The sequence below is a fragment of the Oryx dammah genome, unplaced genomic scaffold (assembly GCF_014754425.2).
Source record: "Oryx dammah isolate SB20612 unplaced genomic scaffold, SCBI_Odam_1.1 HiC_scaffold_2, whole genome shotgun sequence".
NCBI classification, from domain to species: Eukaryota; Metazoa; Chordata; class Mammalia; order Artiodactyla; family Bovidae; genus Oryx; species Oryx dammah.
This window is the reverse complement of record NW_024070186.1, coordinates 33,253,509-33,278,579: the sequence shown is the minus strand read 5'-3', so window position 1 is coordinate 33,278,579 and position 25,071 is coordinate 33,253,509.

The following is a 25,071-nucleotide window of genomic DNA, read 5'->3' as shown; positions in this document are numbered from 1 at the left end:
CCTGGTGTGCTGTGGTTCATGGGGTCACAGAGTTGGACATGACTGAGTGATTGAACTAAACTGAACTGAACTTTTAACTTATTCTAATTTCAGGATGATGCTAAACCCTTGAAAATAAGTTTGGTTAAACTTTAAAATAATGTGACATGAGATGATTATTAAAAGTACAGTTCAAAACACCTGTTTACTCTAACTCATCCTACCCTAGATTTTCCACTTTTTATTTAATAGTTTGCACTAAAATTTCACCCAAAGTTATATTTTATCCTTCTTACAAATATAGTTTTTGAAATAGAATGTAAGTTCCATATGGTCTGGTATGAAGTTAGTCCATTCTTCCTTTGTTCCTGCCTCCCTTTTTTCCTTCCCTAATTTCCTATTTGCAGTCTCTTCTTTTTTGATGATTTATTCCACTTTGGTCATGTATATTGATATGTATTATTAAATTAAAACACAAAGGAAAATTGGATAATTTCCACTTATAAGTTTGAGAAACAATTATATGTAGAATGACATGTAAATGTAGCAGGTGTATGTTGCAAATGGTAGGTATTTTTTTAAACTATAAATAACACATGAAAACTAAAATCCCACAATGCTCTGAATTCATAAATTTTACTATAAAAAGTAAGCCTTATAGATAATAATAGAGTAGAGAAGTTGCATTTGGACTCCATGATTTCATTCACATGATGTCATATTTAAGGGTATGGAAACAGCTACATTTGGTGATGACACTTATAGATGTAACTTGAATATGTAGGATAATTGAGATCATTTTGGTGAAACAGTTATTAATAATTTTTGTTTCAATTTTGTTTTCAACTTGAATATTTGTGAGAAAATAATGGAATCAACAAATGAAAAACAGCTGTCAAAAGTCTACCAAACAATACTAGCTTGTAAATGCTAAATTTTCATGAGTGTATCTATAAACATTGAGTCATGACTTTTACTAGAATGGAAAAATAATTAAATTGAGTAAAATATTGATGACTTCATGACGTGAAAGAGGAGTATATTATTTAGAAAACATTCATGATATATTTAATGACTCTAGGGAAATATAATGAAAAAAGTTAATGATAAAAATGAGAATCCTTTGTGCAAAGTTTTCAATCAAAATGTCCAAACACATACTTAACTTTGGATTAGAATCATTTAAATTGAAAGAAAACACATAACACTGAAGTTCAGGAATAAATGCAGTAAAGCAGGAATTTTATACATCCTGAAAGATGTGTTGGCTATGTATAGAATTTTAGTGAGAGGGACTTGAAAAATAAGGATGCTGGACTTAAACTACTGAACTTTGATGATATAAAATTTATTTTTATTGAGCTTTAGGTTAGGATTATTCTTATATTTTATTATTTTGTTATAGTATAAGAGAAATTATGGAAAAGGAAATGGCAACCCACTCCAGTATTCTTGTCTGGAGAATCCCATGGATGGAGGAGCCTGGCAGGCTACAGTACACAGAGTCGCAAGAGTCATACATGACTTAGTGATAAACCATCACCAAGAGAAATTAAGACTCATTTCAGCTTATAGACAAAGCACAATCTTAATAAGAAAAATTCATCTATTCTCATAAATCTGATTCAACTTTGTAAATGAATAGCTTTTATTTCAGATATAGTCTTTCTTTTTCTTTCAATATAGTAACATAATGGTATTGACTTCTCAGATGAGAGAATCAAGATTTAGGGACTCTCTAAAAAATAGAACTGTATATGCGTAAGTAGTGAATGACTTGCCTGTGAAGACCTGCTTGTGTTTAATATCATTAGCACAAAAGACTACAGGTCTTCAGGGAAAAGCATTTCAGTGTTACTTTTGATGTATCTGAAAAAGAAGCAATATTCAAAGCAGTTTCTACAAAATAAAGTAAAACAGAACAAAAGCAAAAACAGAAAAGACATGGACACAAAAAACATATTGGAACCATTTTTAATGTAGCTAATTTGTGAACTTGTGTTCTAATTGAAACATTTATGTGTTTTAAACTTAGAATGAATACATAGATTTTAGGTATATATGGAGAAAGGTGATTTGTTTATCATGCCTCTCTCTCTCTCAAAAAAAAAAGTGGTATTTAAAAAAAAATCTTTAATCAATTACTCTCTATGGTAAATGTCTATAACATAATAGTTTCTATTCATCCTTAAAATAGTTTAAAACATTATTAAAATGTTTGCATGGAGAGTCTTGAATTTAGAAAGTAAGCTTAACCAGGCTGGGGACAAAATGGCAGAGTAGGAAGATCCTGAGTGCACCTCCTCCGACAGGCACACCAAAAGTTTACAGAGAAAGTATTGATGATAATGAACCAAAGACTAGCAGAAAAGAGCTTCCAAATCTGAAGATATAAATAATAATCTATAAGAAGTCAAGTAAAAGGGACATGGAAGAAGTGAAAATCACTCAGTCATGTCCGACTCTTTGTGACCCCATGGATTATACAGTCCATGGAGTTCTCCAGGCTAGAATACTGGAGTGGGTAGCTTTTCCCTTCTTTAGGGGGTCTTCCCAACCCAGGGATCAAATGCAGGTCTCCCACATTGCAGGCAGATTCTTTACCAGCTGAGTTACCAGGGAAGCCCAAAAATGACATACACAGTATAATTCAGACACAAAAGTGGGGGTAGGCAACCCACAAACTGGAAAATAATCACAGTTGCAGAGGTTCATCCCAGGGAACAAGGGGTCTGAGGCCAAGATTTAGCTCCCCAGTCTAGGGGCTGTATGAGGAAGACAAGCTCCAAGGATATTTTGTTTTGAAGATCAGTACGGCTTACATATCAGAGAAGGCAATGGCAACCAACTCCAGTACTCTTGCCTAGAAAATTCCATGGACAGAGGAGCCTGGTAGGCTGCAGTCCATGGGGTCGCTAGGAATCAGACAGGAGTGAGCAACTTCACTTTCACTTTTCACTTTCATGCACTGGAGAAGGAAATGGCAACCCACTCCAGTATTCTTGCCTGGAGAATCCCAGGGACCAGGGAGCCTGGTGGGCTGCCATCTATGGGGTCGCACAGAGTCGGACATGACTGAGGCAACTTAGCAGCAGCAGCAGCACGGCTTGCATATAGGAGAGACAGAGGGTTATAAGAAATAGAGACTCCACTCTTAATGGGTTTACACAAAATTTCACACACTCCATGACCCAGCACAGAAGCAGCTATTTGAAAGAAGCCTAAATCAGACACAGTTGCTGATCTTGGAAGACTGGTGGAAACATAGATGCCAACAGCAGCCTTTTTTTTTTTTTTAATGGAATTTGTTCTACTACAAGGACACTGGTGCTAGCAATCACCATTTCTGAGCCCTCCCTCTAGACTATTAGTGTAGTACTTGCCTGCCCACCAGACAGTCAGCACCAGTCCTAGCACTCTGGGGCCCTGGGAACCAACCCTTCACACTAGCTGACCAGCACCAAACCTGCAGTCAAGTTTCCTGAGACCTGGCCCTGGCATATAGCTCTGATGATCAGAGGAGAAGGTGCTGCTGGGCCTTATATAACATATCCTATATTAGACCACTTATGAAAGGCTGAGGAAACTAACTGACCTATCTAACATAAAGAAATAAAAATAAAGAATTAGGAAAAATTAGGTGACAGAGGAATATGACCCAAATATGACAGAGGAATATGAAGGAACAAGAGAAAACCCCAGAAGAAGAACTAAGCAGAGATAAGAAATTTACCCTCTAAAAAGTCCAAGGTAATGATCATAATGATCTCAACAAACTCAAAGAATAGATGAACACAGCGATAAGTTTAACAAAGAGAAAATATAAAGAAGAATCATGGATGAAGAATGTAATAAACTAAACTTAAAAATATTCTAGAGGGAATCAACAGTTGATTAGATGATACAGAGGAATGAATCAGCACACTGGAAGACAGAATATTGGAAATCACCAACCTGAACATTAAAAAAGAAAATGCAACTAAAAACAAAATGAGGATATGTACAAACAGGAAGTGTGTTGTGGCCATGGAGGATAATGGACAAAGAACTTCCTAGAGCTCAGGGCCTCAGAAGACAGTAGTCATGAGACCATCTTCCATCACATTTTCTTTTCCCTTACTTCTTGCAACTCAGCTTTAACTACACAGGTATAGACAATGTCTTAGGGCTCGTGGAGAAAAAAGAAAAATCTGAGTTCCAGAATGACTACACAGAACAGAGAAACAAGCCAACTTGGAAAGCTGGCTTTATGTTATTCATAGGAGAGGAAAAAAAAAAAAAAAAACCTTCTATCTTCATTAAACCATACTGATTTCTTTAAAATGAAGATAGTTTTAACAAACTTCTTGAAAAACATTGAGCATATCAAAACTTCTCCTATAGAGGTCTCAGAAGAAGAGATAAAATGGAACAGAGAACTTACTTGAAGAAATAATAGCTAAAAACTTCCCTAATCCAGAACAGGAAACAGGCATCCAAGTCCAAGAAGCACACAGATTTCCAAACAAAATGAACCCAATAAAGTCTAAACTTAGACATATTATAAATAAAATGGAATAATTAAAAATAAAAAGAGAATCTTAAAAGCTATATATATAAAAAAAAAACTAGTTATGTTCAAGGGAATCCCCTTAAAACTGACTGTCAGCTGATTTTTCAGCAGAAACTTTGCAGACCAAAGTGGAGTGGCATCATATATTCAAAATGATGAGGAAAAACACCTACAATCAAGAATACTTTATCCAGCCAAGATATTTAGATCTGAAGGAGAGATAAAGAGCTTTATTCTTTAGCATTTTAAGATGCTAAAGTTACCTGTCTACTGAAAGAGTTCAGCTCCAATAAAATAACTTTATAAGAAATGTTAAAAGGACTACTCTAAGGAAAAAAGGCCACAATTAGAAATATGAATATTACAAAAGAAAAGAAAAAACCTCATTGGTAAAGGCAAATGTACAGTAAAGACAGTAGATCAACCATTTGTAAAGATAGTAGGAAGTCTCCAGATAACAGTAGTAAAATCATCCATATCTATAGTATGTAGTAAAAGGAAACAGACACAACTGATTTAAATATGTCAAAAATATCAAATGTGGTGGGTGGGGGAGTGAAAATGCAGAGTAGATAGAATATATTTAAACTCAAGAGATCATCAACTTAAAATAATCTTATTTATGCATGCATATATGTATACATGTATTTTTTGTAGTAGTTGTTTTATATATAAATCTCATGATAACCACCAGCCAAAAATCTCAAATAGGTACACACATACACAAAAGGGAAAGGAATCGAAACATTAACACTAAGGATAGTCATCAAATCACAAAGAGAACAATAGAAGCAGAGAAACACAAAAGAATTTCAAAAACAGTTAACAAAATGGCAATAAGTATATACACATCGAGAATTACTTTAAATGTAAATGGAATAAATGGGTCAATCAAAGGACATAAAGTGGCTAAACGAATAAAAGGAAGCAAGACCCACATATATGCCAACTGCAAGGGACTTATTTCAAACTTAAAAGATATATACAGACTGAAAGTAAGGGAATGGAAAAAAGTGTTTATGAAAATAGAAATGAAATGGAAGCTGGGGTGACAATATTTACCTCAGACCAAATAGTCTTTAAAAGAAAAACCATAAAAAAGACAAAGAAGGGCATCACTTCTTTGTGTGATGAAGTGATCATACAAGAAGACCAATTCAACAAGAATATCAAACAATAAAATATATACATGTTTCTTATGTAGAAGCAATGAAATAGATACAGCAAATAATAATAAAGGAAGAAATTGATAATAAGATAATGTAGAAAATCACTCCATTTATATCAATGGACAGATCATCCAGAGAGAAAAACAGTAAGAAAATGCTGGCCTTAGAAACATATTAGACAAGGTGCACTTACTAGATACATCTAGAACATTCCATAAAAAAGCAGTAGAATATATTCTTCTTAGATGTACATGGAGCATTCTATTGGATAGTTCAGTTCAGTTCCTTCGCTCAGTCATGTCTGACTCTTTGCGACCCCATGAATCGCAGCACACCAGGCCTCCCTGTCCACCACCAACTCCTGGAGTTCACTCAGACTCACGTCCATCGAGTCAGTGATGCCATCCAGCCATCTCATCCTCTGTCGTCCCCTTCTCCTCTTGCCCCCAATCCCTCCCAGCATCAGAGTCTTTTCCAATAAGTCAACTCTCCGCATGACGTGGCCAAAGTACTGGAGTTTCAGCTTTAGCATCATTCCTTCCAAAGAAATCCCAGGGCTGATCTCCTTCAGAATGGACTGGTTGGAAATCCTTGCAGTCCAAGGGACTCTCAAAAGTCTTCTCCAACACCACAGTTCAAAAGCATCAATTCTTCGGTGCTCAGCCTTCTTCATAGTCCAACTCTCACATCCATACATGACCACAGGAAAACCATAGCCTTGACTAGACGGACCTTAGTCGGCAAAGTAATGTCTCTGCTTTTCAATATGCTATCTAGGTTGGTCATAACTTTTCTTCCAAGGAGTAAGCATCTTTTAATTTCATGGCTGCAATCACCATCTGCAGTGATTTTGGAGCCCCCCAAAATAAAAAATCTATCTATTGGATAGATCATATGCTAAGTCACAAGTCTCAATAAATTTAAGATGATTAAAATCACATCAAGCATCTTTTCTGACCACAATGTTGTATGACTATAAAATTAACTACAAGAAAACAAACTACAGAAGGCACAAACATATAAAGGCTAAATAATATGCTAGTGGACAACCTAGAAGAAACAGATAATTCCTAGAAATGTACAATATCCTAAAATTGAATCAGGAAGAAATAGAAAATATGAACAGACGTAGTTAGTAGTAATAAAATTGAATCAGTAATCAAATTTTTCCAACAACAAAGTCCAGAACCAGAGGACATCATAGGTGAATTCTACCAAAAGTCTAAAGTACACACCTATCCTTCTCAAATTATTTCAAAAAATTGAAGATGAGGAATCACTTCTGAATTCTTAAGGACAACAGCATCCTGATACCAAAATCAGACAAACATTTCACACACAAAAAAAATGACAGGCCAATATCACTGATGAACATAGATTCAAAAATGCTCAAGAAAATATTAGCAAACTTAATTCCATAATAAATTAAAGGGATCATACACCATTATCAAGTGAGATTTATTTCCAGGGAAGCAAGGATAGTTCAATATCCACAAATCAATTAATATGATACATTCCATTAAAAATTGAAGAATAAAAGTTATATGATCATATCAATATATCAGGAAAAGCTTTGGATAAAATTTATCATCCATTTATGATAAAAACGCTCAATAAAGTGACTATAGAAAGAACATGCCTCAGCATAATAAACGCCACATATGACACACCCATAATTACCTTTAAGTATGTGCTCAGTTGCTCAGTCATGTCCCACTCTTTGAGACCTTAAGGACTATAGCCAGTGAGGCTCCTCTGTCCACGGGATTTTTCAGGCAAGAGTATTGGAGTGGGCTTCCATTTCCTTCTCTACAGGATCTTCCTGACCCAGGGATCAAATCCACATCTCTTGTGTCTCCTGCACTGCAGGCAGATTCGTCATGGCTGAGCCACTGGGGAAGTCCCAACTACCAGCATGCTGCTGCTGCTGCTAAGTTGCTTCGGTCGTGTCCAACTCTGTGCGACCCCATAGACAGCAGCCCACCAGGCTCCCCTGTCCCTGCATATCCAATGATAAAAAGCTGAAATCATGTCCTCTGTTATCAGGAACAAGACCAGGATTCCTATTGTCAGTATGTTTTAGTCAGCATAGTATTGAAAGTCCAAGCCCCATCAATCAAAAAGAAAAAGAAGCAAATTAATCTAAATCAGAAATGAAGAAAAATCATCACCTTATAAATGATATACTATACATAGAAAATCCTAAAAATGCCATGAAAAAGCTATTGCACCTCATCAATGAATTGAGTACAGTTGCAAGATATAAAATTAATATACAGAAATCTGTTGTGCTTCTATAAACTGACAACAAACTAAAGAAAGAAAAATTAAGAAAATAATTTCATTTATAATTGCATCAAAAAGAATAAAATATCTAGGTATAAATCTAACCAAGAAGCTAAAAGATCTATACTTGGAATACTATAAACTACTGATGAAAAAAATTGAAGATGATACAAATAAATGGAAAGATAATCATGCTCATATACGATAAAATAAATATTGTTAAATGCCATAAAATACCTTGGAGTCAAGGCAATCTACCAAATTCAGTTCAACCCCTCTCAAGATACCAATGGTGTTTTTCACAAAACTCTAACAAAGAATTTTAAAATTTGTATGAAAACAGTAATACCCTCGATAACCAGAAGAATCTTGAGAAAAAAAAAAAAAAACTAAGAAGCATCACACTTTCTGGTTTCAAAGTATAATAACTAGGCTATAAAAATAAAAAACAGTAAGTTCCTGGTACAAAAATAGACATGTTGGTCAATGGAACACAATAGAGTACCCAGAAATAAACCTAAGCTTATTTGGCCAATTATAAAAGCAAAAACAAAACAAAACAAACAAACAAACAAAACTAATAAATGGGCAGAGGACCTGAATAGAAATTTTTCCAAAACAAAAATACATAAAACCAAACAGCACATGAATAGATTACTCAACATCACTAATCATCAAGAAAATGCAAATAAAATCACAATGAGATATCACTTCACCTCTATCAGAATGGCTGTTATCAAAAAGACAATGAATAGCAAGTGTTGGTGAAGATATGGAGAAAAGGGAAACCTATGCACTGTTTGTGGGAATGTGAATTGGCATAGTCACTAAGGAAAACATATAGTTCTCCTAAAATTTAAAAATAGAATTATACAACAATCTAGAATTTCTGCTTCTGGGTATTTTTCTGAATAAAACCAAAACTCTACTTTGAAAATACATCAGCATTCCTGGACTTCTCTGGTGGCCCAGTGGTAGGGAATCTATTTTGCAATGCAAGGTATACAGGTTTGATCCCTGGTCCAGGAGGAATTCCACATGCTCCTGGGCAATTAAGCCCTCGTGCCACAACTAAGACATCCATGCAACCAAATAAATAAATATTTTTAAAGAAAATATATCTACATTCCTATATTCATTGCAGTATTGTTTACAATAGCCAAGATCTGGAAGTAACAGAAGTGTCCATTGGCAGTTGAATGGATAAGATGTGGTGTGTATATGTATACATATATACATGAATATTATTGAGCCATAAAAAGAATGAAATCTTTCCATTTCGGACAACATGGATGGACCTAGGTATTATGCTAAATGAAGAAGTCAGGAAGAAAAAGACAAATTCCATATAATTTCACTTATATGTGTAATCTAAAAACCAAAAGAAATGAATAAACAATACAAAGGGAAGGAAGGAAAGTCGCTCAGTCGTGTCCGACTCTTTGCAACCCCATGGACTGTAGCCTACCAGGTTTCTCAGTCCATGGGATTTTTCAGGCAAGAGTACTGGAGTGGGGTACCATTTCCTTCACCAAGGGATCTTCCCGACCCAGAGATCGAACCCGGGTCTCCCGCATTGTAGGCAGACGCTTTACCCACTGAGCCACCAGGGAAGCCCAATACAACAGACTGAAAAATACAAGAAAACATGTGATTGTTTTTCAGTGGGAAGTGGGGTGTAAGACTGAGTGGAATAGGTCAGGGTGATTAAGAGGTATAAACTTAAGAGTTATAAAATAAATGAGTTACATAATGAAATAGACTCCATAAAGAATACAGTCAATAATAACATGTTAACTTTGGTGACCAGTGTTAACTAAACTTATGGTGGTGAACGTTCTGTAATACATAGAAACATCAAATAATTCCGTTGTGCTCCTGGAACTAACATAGCATCGTATTGCATATTAATTATACTTCTGCTTATAAAGAAAGAAAAAAAAAGAAATTAAGCTTGGATAAAATATGTAAATACAGATAATTTCAATGCTTTAAAATTTTTATTCAATTGTTCTTTGATATTCTTTATGACTGAAAATGTAGAATTAAAATGGCTAATTGTTTAATGTTGATGTATGGCAAAACCAATACAATATTTTAAAGTAATCAGCCTCTAATTAAAATAAATAAATTTAAATTTTAAAAAAATAAAAAAATTATAAGTAATTTTACTTAGAATTTGATGAAGAAAACTAAAACTTTATACAGAAAAGTAATTACAGTGTTACATGATATACTTCACATAATATATATATTTTCCTATTTCATACTCCTATACATAAGATAAATGTTTGTACATGCCAGCATAATGCACCTTGGTAATTTTAGTGCAATTGTCCTTTATATAAAAGATTATCAAGTAAATATACATGATGTTGAAATCTACTTCTATAAATTATCATAGTTTTATGCATGATTAATCTGGGAATTACTTCAGTATTCTCTGACCATGATATGTTTTGATATTTAATATGTGGCTACTACCCACTTCTATAGTTTGATACATTGTGCTTTGAAGTGTATGGATTTTGTTCTTCTTTCAACTTTTTGATTTTCAGATAAAAATTATAAAAGATACTTTTATAGATACTCAAAACAGTCAGTTCAGAAAGATTTCCTGGAAAAAAACTTGATGTGCTCATAACTGACATGTGAACGATATGGAAACCAGTTTCCATTCTTTCTAAAGTGATCGAACAATACACGTGATAGTGTACTCTAAGCTAGCACTGCTCTGTTTATAAGCAGTAGTCCAACTTTATCTTCTAGAGATGTTTTCATTGTGTATTCTTTAACCTGTCATTTTCTACAGTTTCTAATTTCTCCCTATATAAAGAAAAGATTATCAGACTGCAATGTTGGTAGAAATTATATTAAAAGTCTAGAGGAAATCTCTATTAAGAGATTTCTAGTAATGCAACACTTTACTCTTCACCTTATGTGAAAGACCAGCATAAATCCCACACAACTAATCACAAATATCTTTCTATCCTCGCACAGATTAGAGCCTTATTAGGAAACACAGGTTCTGATAGTAAATATTTATATGTCAGTTGTCTTTCTGGAAGTACCACGACTCTCAATAAGCAGCGATTATTTATTCAAATATTAATGACAGAACTTAAAAGTTAATGGAAATAAATTTCCACAAACTTTGTGTTTTAAAACCACAAAATTATTATCTTACAGTTCTGTAAATGTAAGTCTAAGACAGATCTCACTAGCTAAAATCAAGGTCCTATGAGGAATGGAGATTTTAGGAGAGCTCTGTTTCCTTGCTCATTCAGATCACTGGCAGATTCAGTTCCTTAGAGTATTGAGACCCTTGCTGTTAGAGTGCCAGACTGGTGTTATAGGTGTGAGATTGTTGTTAGAGGTCCTGGCTTTCACAGGTTACATGCATCACTTATCTATCTGCTATATCTTCAAAGAGAGCAACTGTGGATCAAGTACTTCTCACACTTCAAATCACTCCTTTTATCTCATTTCTGTCCCATTCTTGTGCCCATCTCTTTTGCTTTAATAGTGCATGTAACTAGATTGGGACCATCACCAGAGTCCAGGATAATCACCTCAACTCAAGATTTGCAACCTTAATCATCTGCCAAGTCTCTGTGGCCATGTAAAGAAACATAATCCCAGGTTCCAGGCATTAGAATATGAACACCTTTGGGGTACCATAATTCTGCCTTCAATAATAAAAATAGTAAACGTTAATTCTGTACACAGACAATTTTTAAGTGTTTTACATATATGAACTGATTTAAATCTTACAGAAACTCTACGAGGAAGATATCATTGGTATTTCCATCCTATAGACAAGGAAAATGAGACAGAGAGATAACACAACTTGCCAAAAGTCACTCAGGTAGAAGGTCAAATAATCTTCCCATAGTCATACAGTTGTAAGTCTAGAATCTAAATCTATGAGTTGACAGATTTTGTTGTTGCTTTTTCCCTGCTCTGTCTTACAGAGAGTCAAGTCATAGCTTTGAGCAGAAACAATTAAGGTAAAAAGGTTTAAAAGTACCTCTCTAATAATTCATCCTAGAATTCTGACTGAAATCAATATGGGACTTATTAGCTGAGAATTTGTAAATATCTAGTCCCTATTTAAATAAAATGAATTACGTTTTCTCCACATCAAGTTCAGGCAGATTCACCAGCTTCATTATTTCCTAGAAACCCTCATGATGTCTCAACCTGAAGCTCCATCAAAGTTAAGATATTTAACCATGTAGGGTCGGTCCTGAGTGAGTGTGAAGACAAATATATTTCAACAACTAGGGCTTTCTTGAAATTGTAGAAGCTTCCTAATAAAGTGATCATTCTTTTTAAGGCCCAATAGACACAGAAAACAAGACTGGTGGAACAACAGTCAACATTTGCTGGAATTTTGCTATCAGAGTGTGTGTGTGTGTGTGTGCATTTGTGAACACATGTGTGTGTATGTTAGTCCGGTAAAGAATTACAGCTGGCCATATTTCAGAGGAAAACTTCAGTAGCATAGTTATTGGTGTCAGATTGTTGTTAGAGGTCCGGCTTTGAGGGGTCACATATGAGTTATTTACTTCTAGCTCACCTAAAAAATTATTTTAAAATAAATCTTGAAATACAGAACTTATTGATATAAGGACATTAACTTTGAAATATAAAAAATATGTTCTATTTGTGTCCTATATGTTAGTAAATAAATACTATAACCACACAGACATATTAAATACTAAATGTTTAAAGCACAAACCAATGAAATTCAATAGTTTTAAGGTTAGTGGTGCCAGATTCCACCTTTTGCTTCTGTCATTACAGTAAGAAAAACATGCCCTAAGGTATTTCAACTGTTTAACTGTAAGTTGCAATAAAAACCCCATTACATACCCTTATGAAAATCAATGAAGTCAATACAGCTTTAAAAATAGTCTTGTTTGTAAATCCATGTACATTACAGTACAGAATCCTATATTCTCAGTGGTGTATAACTAGATTTTAGTTATTATGTTACCAACAGAATAAAGTCTACAGCTTACAGATGAATATGTTTGCAACCATGAAATAGTTCATTATTTTCTCAGCTAAAATAATAACTTTCTTGATCCCCTTCTTCTTTCATTTATTCTGGAAACACATTAGCAGCAACACACACAATTCTTGAGCAAAGAACAAGGAGCATAGCAAAGAGGTTGGGTTAAAGGAAGAAGAGAGCAAAGAGGGAAAGTGAATCACAAATATTTTGTACTGTAAAACTGGCAGATGATTGTACATCCTGTTAGCAAATATAAGTGTTCATTTCTTCTAAACATAGTATCTTCTATTCAGTTACTTAAAAGGGAAAAAAAATTATTATCCACTAATACTATGTTTTATCCCTAAGGAACAGTCTTTCTAGCATTCATACAAATAATTTAAATGTTAGGATGATATATCTGCAAATAATTATTTATTAGTTTAAATTGATTTCATCATGAAGTCCTTTAAAGTCTATAAACATCAGAACCATATTTGTATAAATAACAACTCTGTTTCTATTATACTTACTAAGACTACTCCAAACAGTTTTCCTTTATACCACTATTTAAAAAGCCTGTTTGCTTTTAGTAAGAATTTATTTTTCTTTTTAAATTTGGTCATGACCCACCTAAACTAAATAAACAGAAAATGCTTTGTAACTCTATATACAAAAATAAAAATGGAGTTTATTAGTCTTTCTCACTGTACACCATGGCAGTAAATTGGTCAGAAGTCTTAACAGAAAAACATAAACCTCTTGATATTTCCTTTTTCATTTTTTCCCCTTTCTTAAAGAACTCTCACATGCTACCAGTGTGTCTCACTGAATTGAAAGGTCAAGTTATTAGCAAAAGCTGATCTCTGTAATGTTACTTTGTCTCCAAAGAAAACTAAAATGACTCCTGATGATACTCTGATCGTGATACACTCATCCCAGAGAGTTAAGAAACTGAAATTAAAAGGTCAGGCAGTCTTCGGGGATACTGAAAACGCAATGTGGTATAAGGGATAATCTTCTACCCATGCTCAGGCCTGTCTATAAATGCAGTTCTCTAAAGGCAAAGCTAATTCATCAGAATTAAATTCAACAAGAGGACCTTTTGAAAAAATACTTCATGCCCTGGGTACTGGTTTTAAGAATACTTGTTTTGGATTTAAGATAAAAGAGCTAACCCCCATTCTGTCACTGAATTTTTATATGACCATGAACAATTTGCTTTATTTTTAGGCCTTAATTTCTTTATATAAAATGAGGATTGGGGATCATTGAGTGAGTAAATAGAAACATTTATACCTTCCATCCTTAGTGTTTAAAATGTAGAATTTAGGTGGATTACTCACTGAGGGTGTCAAACCTAACTGATTTCTAAAATCCTTTCCAGTTTCACATTATGATGTTAAGCCACATGAATGTCTCCCCATTTCATATCCTCTATGATTGTTTCAGTTTTCAATAAATGTGAATCAGATGCCTCCTCTGTACCAGAGAGTTATGCATCAGAACTGTGAGAATACAAAGCCATATAAGACATACAACCACCCTTAAGAAGTATGTGCTTGTGCTAAGTCACGTCAGTCGTAACCGACTCTTGGCGACCCTATGGACTGCAGCCCACCAGGCTACTTGCCCATGGGACTCTCCAGGCAAGAAAACTGGAGTGGGGTCCCATGCCCTCTTCCAGGGGATCTTCCTGACCCAGAGATCAAACCCTTGTCTCTTATATCTCTGCAATGGTAGGCCGTTTGTTTACCACTAGCACCACCTGGGAAGCCCCCTTAAGAAGTATAGAGTTCAGCAAATGGAAAAAGATATGTAAATAGGTTAGTGCATTAAAGAATTGCAGGTGTGCTGAGAGAGCTATTAAGTTAGAATCAGGGAACTATGGAAGAAAACTAGTTTTACTTGGGGCATTTTGAGGTGATTAGTCCAGAATCATTTTACATTAAAAAATTATATTTTATATTTTCTGAAAGATGACAAAGGGTGGGTCAGATGTTTAGAAGAAAGGCACTCCCAGATGAAATAATAGCTAAAGCATAATGACTCCATGAAACATCTAGGCATGTTTAGAGTAACTATTAACAAATCAATAATGCTGGGGTGTAGAATTTGAGGGTAAAGAGAGCAAGAGAAATGGCAACCCACTCCAGTGTTCTTGCCTGGAGAATCCCAGGGACAGAGGAATCTGGTAGGAGGCCGTCTATGGGGTTGTACAGAGCCGGACACGACTGAAGTGACTTAGCAGCAGTAGCAGCAGCAGAGCAAGAGAGAATCCTGGAAAGATGGGCAGAAGTTAAATTTTGTGTACTAGAATTATTTCTGAAACAGTTTAAGCTATATCCTATAGACAAAAGGATTTGAAGGAAGCAACAATATAAATAAAGTACCAGATTTGGTATTACAGAAATCTGCTTAAGGAGTAGAATACTAAGAAGCTATTACTGATTTGATATATGAATTTAGGGCACTTAAAGTATAATTTTCCAAAGGCAAAACTGTGAAACTCATACAAACAGCAAATTAATACAAATAAATATTGTGCTCAACAAGTATTGTTCATGAGGAAAACATTAACATTTGAGAAACTAGTTATTTATAAGCAACATTAAAAAATGCTAGGTTAGATTTTTTTTATTAATTTTAAAACTGATTAATACCCAAAAAGGCAATAAAATACAAACTTTGAGCTATCCCTTCCATCAAATTGAAATGATTTGCATTTCTACAGGGCAAAAATAAGAAAGCTAACATTTAACTTCACTAAATCTGAGACCTTTAATCAACAGCATATAGTGAATTGAAAAGTATCAATACATTTCCCTAAACTTTGAATGAATCCACATTCCTGTGTGAAAACACATGTCATCCACCTTCTTGCCCATTTCCATCTGTGATAAATTTTTCTTAGGAAAACTATATTATCAGCATTTTAATATGTACTGTCCCTTCCATTAAGTTTATGAGCCATTTCATTACATGTAATTTAACATACGCATACTTAAATACTATTATATCCTAGCATATTGTATAACTCATTTTGAACTTTCAGAGAAAATGTGCCACTTGAGAAAAACGTTTCTCTGAGAATCCTTATAAACAGCATTAAGCAGCGAACTCTATCATTTTTGAAACCTGTTTTCAGAATATCTGTTTTGTCGAACACTGTAATATATTATACTTTTAAAAAGGCAGCTCTTTTTTTTCCCATCATGCAACCAATTAGCTCACTATGTAAGTTTTCCTCTGAATAAGCTGCAGTCCTGGGCTTCTGAGTCCAGTGTTCTGCAGAAGCAGCATGTGGACCTTAGGCAGGGCTATTACGTCATTGACACTGCTCTGTTCATCAGTAGCTCTTAGATTATACTGAAGGTAACAAGGAAGACTTGTGGCTTTTATTGGGTTTCCCTTGCATGTGGACCCTGTGGCCAGGAATCCAGTATGTGCCATGTTGAATAAATCTGCTAGTATCCCTGCCTGTGGATGCTCATCCTGAATTTGTTTCAAAAAAAAAAAAAATTCTGTAAAATCAGCATCTTGACCATGCCTTACAGGATAATGAGAATATTTTTATAGGAGAAACTAAAAGGTTGAAACTCATGATTTACTCCCACATTCCTTAGTAGGAAATATGAGTATATGTAGCAACATACTTTATATGTTGATAAGAAAGAAAGAAAGAAAGTAAAGTCACTCAGTAGTGTCCGACTCTTTGCAGCCCCATGAACTGTAGCCTACCAGGCTTCTCCATCACAGAATTTTCCAGGCAAGAGTACTGGAGTGGGTTGCCATTTCTTTCTCCAGGGGATCTTCCCAACCCAGGGATCGAACCCAGGTCTCCCACATTGCGGGCAGACACTTTACCATCTGAGCCACCTGGGAAGCCCTTTATATGTTGATATGGTTTTGTTATTACAAATGAGGACTAGGTGCCCTTAGTGAAACTTACGAAGAGTCCATTAAATACCATATAGAAGAAATTCCAGAGATCAACTGGTCCAAACTCTATGTAATTGTATTTTGAACCAATGTCTTTCAATAGTTAATTGCTTTATATCTAAAGGCCTTGTGCAGCAAGTCAATAAGTTCTCTTTCCTATTTGTTTATTTTCTACCTAATCTATCTTGGAGAATAAACTTGTGCTACATAGTTGAAAGTTCATTTCATTCATTCATGGAACAAATATTTATCAAATCTTTTCTCTTCTCTTCCTACTATTTCCTCTTTATTTACTTAATGGTATTTTTGTGTGTGGTAAAAGGACTCTTATCCAAAAATAGTTATAAGGTGTTTTGCTACTGTTACCAACCTGTTAACAATTTCTGCGAAATAAAAGTAAAATCTGGGTAATTAAGTCTAACCTTTTTTGTTTTATTAGTGTTCACAGAATACCACATACAGAAGCCTTGCACCTGGCACCTGGATCTGGAGTACTGTAACTCCAGGAGATATAGGAAGACAGAAGGGCCTGGGAGGGGCCTGTGTACTGGCCAACACATACATTATGCTCTTTTCTTACATTGATATAAGTGGCGCAAATGAAGAAAGTGGGGATAGGCTACAGGAAAAAGTTACTTGGTTGGCAGAAACCAGTCAGCCTAATTTGGCCAAACACTTTCGGAGCCAGTGAATAAAACAGGGGCTCCCTAACATCACTCAATTTGTATCTTTCCTGGGCTCCTTAGGACCATTATTCTCTTGCTAATATTTGTGCCATGCATCCTAGATTGTCTGGCGCCCTTTATCTCCAAAATGTTAGATCTGTAAAACTCCAAATGATGGTTGCTCAGGGATAGAACCATTTAGAGCTAAGCCCTGCTGATGATCAACATATCTGAAGGCAGCCTCAGAGGAGACGCTATGCTCCTCTCCCTGGGGATTATCACGACATCCAAACCCAGCAGAAAACTATTACAGAATATGGACTTGTTGCCCCTCAGACTCTTCAAAAAAGACAAGGAGGGATATGTCACCGGCAAAGCCCATTATTAAGTCCTGGAGAATAAAAATAGAATCTGGGTAATGAAATAAAGCCTGACCTTTTCATTTCTTTTCCTTTATGCTTCATTTAGTTTCACTTGCGCATAAGGGGCCGCATGCAGAGGACTTACATCTGATGCTGCTCACCGAGAAACAGCTGTGCCAGCATTTCAAGATGGCGGTGGACTAACTTCTGTGCTGAGACTCTGCGTGGGAACCAGGCCCCGAGATCAGGAGCATGCGCAGCGCAGCCCCTCATGCTCCAAAACTCTGCACCTTCCCCTCAAAGGAGTTCCCTGGGAAGAGGCCCAGCCACGGACTGCCTTTCAAAGAGCAGGAACTTGTAGATTGTAGAGCAAGAATTTGGAACTTGTACTTCTCCGTTCTTTGAAGAAAGAACAAAGCTTTCTTTAGTTTCTTCCTTTTTTAAAAAAAATTTATTGGAGTATAGTAGATTTATAATGTTGCATTAGCTTCAGATGTACAGCAAAATGAATCTGTTTCCTTTGCTTCTATACTGAACTAGGTCTCATCCCACTGATGCAGGCCACATGGGGCAGAAGGAAACTTATTGGAGACCACTGACTCAGAAGGGTAGGTAATACTACCTAATATGAGATATTACCTGCATAGTAATTGGCATAGGCCTACATGATAATAATGATACAATCAATATCAATAATATGATTATTAATAGTAATAATTTTATCACTAAATTCCTAGATATTGATTTTAGACAAACTCCTTTTTTGATTATTTTATCAGAGTTATACAAAGATATGTAAGTAATCAATGTCTCAGTAGTAAAGAATCTGCCTGACAATGCAGGAAACATGAGTTCAGTCCCTGGGTGGGGAAGATCTCCTAAAGAAGGAAATATCAACCCACTTCGGTATTCTTGTCTAGAAAATCCCAAGGACAGAGGAGCCTGGCATGCTACAGACCATGGCATTGCAAAGAATCAAACACAATATAGCAACCAAACAGCAACAATCCAATGGTACCAAAATTTATAATTTAGAGCTACAGTTTGAAGCCAATTTTTAAAATATTTTTGTATAAAGAAATAAAACTATTACTAATAAAACTAATCTTTATAAATAATGTAAGCAATTCAGAATTCCTGCACCTAAAATGGCATCATTCCAGTCATCATTTTCTTCATGCCTAGAGAGAGAAGATATAGTTTTATACTTTTTTTTAAACAGAAAGAAGTACTAGATACATTTTTACAAAATATGAATAAAAATTGAAGAAACTGCCAATATTTAAATATTTCTTCATCAAATGATGTGTTTCTTAAAAGAACCTTATAAAATTAAGAAAATGGATTTTGTATTAAGCAGTTGAGGTCATTAGTTTTTAACTATCAATTTCAATTATCATGCTAGCATGTGAGATGAGTCCAATTGTGCTGTAGGTTGAACATTCTTTGGCACTGCCTTTCTTTGGGATTGGAAAGAAAACTGACTTTTTCCAGTCCTGTGGCCACTGCTGAGTTTTCCAAATTTGCTGGCATATTGAATGCAGCACTTGCACAGCATCATCTTTTAGGATTTGAAGTAGCTCAACTGGAATTCCATCACCTCCACTAGCTTTGTTTGAAGTGATGTTTCCTAAGTCTTACTTGACTTCCCATTCCAGGACATCTGGCTCTGGGTGAGTCACACCATTGTGATTATCTGGGTCATGAATATCTTTTCTGTATAGCTCTTCTATGTATTCACATGCTCATTCATCTCATATGCCAGCAAAGTAATGCTCAAAATACTCCAAACCAGGCTTCAATAGTACATGAACCATGAACTTCCAGATGTTCAAGTTGGATTTAGAAAAGGCAGAGGAAGCAAAGATCAAATTCCCAACATCAAAGAATCATTAAAAAAGTAAGAGTTCCAGAAAATATCTATTTTGCTTTATTGACTATGCCAAAGCCTTTGACTGCGTGGATCACAACAAACTGAGGAAATTTCTTCAAGTGATGGGAATACCAGACCACCTGACCTGCCTCCTGAGAAATCTATATGCAGGTCAAGAAGCAACACTTAGAACTGGGCATGGAACAACAGACTGGTTCCAAATCAGGAAAGGAGTACAACACAGCTGTATATTTTCACCCTGCTTATTTAACTTATATGCAGAATACCTTATGCAAAATCCCAGGCTGGATGAAGCACAAGACAGATGGAATCAAGATTGCTGGGAGAAATATCAATAGCTTCAGATATGCAGATGATACCATCCTTGTGGCAGAAAATGGAGAACTAAAGAGCCTCTTGATGAAAGTGAAAGAGGAGAGTGAAAAATTTGGCTTAAAGCTCAACATTCAGACAACTAAGATCATGGCAACTGGTCCCATCACTTCATGGCAAATAGATGGGGAAACAATGGAAACTATGTGAGACTTTATTTTCCTGGGCTCCAAAATCCCTGCAGATGGTGACTGAATACATGAAATTAAAAGATGCTTGCTCCTTGGAAGGAACACTTTGACCAACCTAGATAGCATATTAAAAACCAGAGACATTACTTTGCCAACAGAGGTCCATCTAGACAAAGCTATGGTTTTTCCAGTAGTCATGTATGGATGTGAGAGTTGGACTATAAAGAAGGCTGAGTGCCCAAGAATTGATGCTTTTGAACTGGGGTGTTGGAGAAGACTCTTGAGCGTCCCTTGGACTGCAAGTAGATCCAACCAGTCCATCCTAAAGGAAATCAGTCCTGAATATTCATTGGAAGGACTGATGCTGAGGCTGAAACTCCAATACTTTGGTGACCTGATGGGAAGAACTGACTCACTAGTAAAGACCCTGATGCTGGAAAAGATTGAGGGCAGGAGGAGAAGGGGCTGACAGAGGATGAGAAGGTTGGGTGGTATTGCTGGCTCAATGGACATGAATTTGAGTAAGCTCCCAGAGTTGGTGATAGATAGGGAAGCCTGGCATGCTGCAGTACATGGGGTCACAAATAGTCAGACACAAATGAGCGACTGAGCTGAACTGATCAATTTCAATTACAGAAAGTCATGTTGACTTCCCTCTGTGAAAAACTTGTATTTTTGCTAGCTATGCTTCAGTTTTGTAGAATCTAAGCTGACAGCATTTGTATACTACTGTGCATTATCAAATCAACAGCTCACTATATTCAATAGCCTAAATTTTTTTTTTGTATTGAAGTATAGTTGATTAACAGCACTGTGCTAGTTTCAGCAAAACGAGTCAGTTTTACGTATACATGTATCTATTCTGTCCAAATTCTTTTCTCATTTAGATTATTATAGGATATTAAACAGAGTTCGCTGTGCTATGCAGTAGGTCCTTGTTGGTTATCTCTTTTAAATTAGCAGTGTGTACATATAAGTTCCAATCTCCAATCTATCCCTCCTCCCCACCAATCTCCCTGCTCTTCCCCAGTAACAATAATTTCATTCTCTAACTCTGTGAGTCTCTTTCTGTTTGCTCATTTGTATCATTTTTTAAAGATTCTGCATATAAATAATGTCATATATTTGTCTTTGTCTGAGTTACTTCACTTAGCATGATAATCTCCAGGTCCATCAGTGTTATGGCAAATGGCATTATTGCATTCTTTCTAATTCTACCTAAGTCTTTTGGACACAGTAGTTGTTTTCTTTCTTGTTAATTATTAATGTTTTAATATTTAAATTGTTTCTAGGGTTTTTTTGGTGGATTTTTCTCTAACCAGGGAATTACTACTAGTAACAAGAAAAATAGTTGCCTTATAGTTGAACTGTAACTTGTCAGATATGGTAATTGGATCACTCTTCATTTCAGGGTTCAGTAGTGATTATTTTAATGCATCAGGCATTGAATGTTGCTGAGAAGTGTCTCAGGGGCAGTGTGTTTTGACTCTTTCTTTTGTAAGATTTTCTTTCTCTCTATGGATGCCCAAAATATTCTCTTTCTACAGATTTAACAAATCAATTAGAATTAATATTTGATTAACAAATCAATTAACAAATGTATATGGAATTTTTCTAGAACTAAAAATGCTATTTCATACTGCAGGTTAGTTCTTTATTTTAGAAAATGTTGCTCATATTATATTTCTAAATTTTTTTTTTTTTTTTTGGTTAATTTGTTATGCTCTCTATTCTGGGGAAATCAATAATGCTTCAGCAAGATCCATTTTGCTTCTTCTATATGATTTTGCTTCTCACTGATAGATTTAATCTCTGTCTTTTTCATTTATGGTTGCTGCAGTTATCTGAAATCTTTAGTCAATGATAGCAATTTATTTTCAAATGCTGATACATTTCTTGTCATTCTAATTTTTTTTTTCCAGCATTTTTGTGGTTATCTTGGTCCTTTTGTTCATGTCTTTAGTTTGCCTTTACTTCTCAATTTTTCGTTAACGTACCTATGTATCTTGTTCTGTTGAAATATATTATTGTTTTATAGTACAAAGCATTTATAGAAAATTTATTTGTTTCCCATGTTTTCATTTCACTGGACCAGGGTAAATTTTTACTGCCTTTTACAAAATACAGATTTTTCTCTGATCATTAAAAAAAGAAGAAGAAGAAAAAAAAAACTTTGCAATTAAAAAAATCTTGCTTGTGGTATTTCTCTTTGCTCTGACATGGGGAGCAGATTCTTCTTTCCCTTATCCCAAAGTCATAGACCAAGTCGCCTTAACCAAGACAAAGCTTGGTGGCCTGTCATCTTCTCTCTTCTCTATTTCCCCTTCATTTTCTAAGACAGTGCCATGGAAGGAGGAAGAGAACTCAGTCAAGGCAGGCTCTGGAATATTTTTTTCTCATCTTGTACCATTACGGTGGAAAACATTTTTGGATTTCAGATTGTACAACTAGGAAACAGTCCTTACACAAGATAGACAAGTGAGCAAAATGCTATTCACTTATTTATTTTTTCTGTTCTTCCTTGTAACTCTTTACCTCAACTTCATCCCAAAAAGAAAAAAAAAAGGGGGGGGTGCTATTTACTCAGTTTGCTTCACATATTTGTAAAACTTATTAAGAATTATCAGTGTTTTGTGAATTTATTTGCATGGCTTCTGAGGGCTATTGGTAGAGTTAGGGAAATTGCTACCTCTCAAAAATGCTTTTCTTTCTTCAAAATCTATAGACTGGCTCTGTGAATCACTGTTAAATGTTTCTATGGTAAATACCTTGTTAAACAGTGGACAGATGTTTCCCAGTGGAAATTAATTGCTAAAAAAAAGAAATAAGGTGATTAGGAGACTGGAAAATTGCCATGTATTTGAAATTGGACAGTAAATAACCTATTTTATCAAGGGAGTATTTCTCCTAAAAATCATTTTCCATCTATTGCCAGGATTCAGGGACTGTTCTTAGTTCATCTCTTTGATTTTACACAGGACCAGTAGTTCTCAACTCTGCTTGCACATTCAGCTTACCTAGGGAGGATTAAAAAGAAAAAAAAAAAAAAAGTGTCTCTACTCAGACCTAAACGTTGACCAAAGGAAAAAATAAAGTTCTATGGTGAGACTCAGGCATCCATATGTGATTCAGATTAACAGTGAGTGTTGGTAGTGACCAGTGTATACAACATTAAAGCTGTTGATACAATTGTTAAATATACCTTTGAACATTACTTTGTTCTACCCAAACTAATGTTTTACTAAGTATTAGTAACTTTCCATTACTAGTATATAAGCTTCTCTTCTAAGATATGAAAAAAAAAAAACACCACCACATATTAGTTGAACCTAGCAGAATTTCTAAGAAAAGCTAATATTATGTGGCAGAGCAATTCTTTCATCGACTAAACATGTTCTATTGGACTTTTCATGTATAGTTATGTAGTTAGTTATCTAATGTCATACACTATTCACAGTGTTACAATTGGGAATCACTGGTATTGGTTTCCCAAAATTAAATCAACATTGTATGAGAATATCTAAGCACCTGTCCTTGAAGCAAACAGTTAAGCAAGATGTTAACATCCTCACTCCACCAACCCTGTTTAAAAAATATGGTAAATCAGTCTGTAATGGATTCCAGTAATACGTTTCTGTTAGACTTTACTTAATAATAAAAAAGAGAAAGAAAAATCTTTGATGTGCTTCAGAGACTATCTACCAACACGATATATTACTGTACAGTTTAAATCTGAATAGTGCGCACTAAAGCAATTTAAAATTTCAGTAGGGAGCATACTCTATTAGTCACTTCTGTTGTGTCACTTAGAGCTTGGAAATTATGTAAAAAATGATCCAACATAGTCTCACCCCAAGAGATTTACTGATGGACAAGAATGTTGAAAACCATGGTCAAAAGTTTGTTTGTCGGCTGGAGAGTAATAAATGATTGTATCTGCTTTGGATCAATGGCCAGTACATTTTCTATTCTAAGATAATACTTCCAAACATCCCTTTCCAGATAGCCTAATTTAAGGGCTCAAATATTAAGCCAGAGCATTCATGAAACACACGACTTGGAGGAAACCAGTGAAATATCATAGTTTAGTTCTATGAGACTTCTCAGAATCACAATTTCAAATTTATCAAGGGATTTTGACAATTATATTTTGTGAATCCTATGGGCCTACATACCATTTCTGAAATGGAGAGTAAAGACTTTGCTTCATGACTTTTTGGTTCATAAATCCCTGGATGTTGATAGCCATTCTAGTACTGAAATCTCTTTCTGAGAAGATTTTTTAGGTGTACAATTAATCATAAGGCCATAGGATTTGACCTAGATGGTAAAGCATCTGCCTACAATGTAGGAGTCCTGGGTTCAATCCCTGGGTCGGAAAGATCCCTTGAAGAAGAAAATGGCAACCCACTCCAGTACTCTTGCCTGGAAAATCCCATGGACAGAGGAGCATGATAGGCTACAGTCCATGGGGTTGCAAAGAGTCAGACACGATTGAGCGACTTCACTTTCATTTTCACTTTCTTTGCCTAGAACTAGATATTGTATGTGATACTTAATCATCGCTCAATACTGGATAACTTACTTATTCTTTTGAGCCTTGGCGACTCTATACAACTACAAAGATAAGAATACCTTCCTTACAGGTGTGTTTTTGATACCTATGTGTTTTTTTGTGTGTGTTTGCTTTTTTTTTTAATAATTTTATTTATTTATT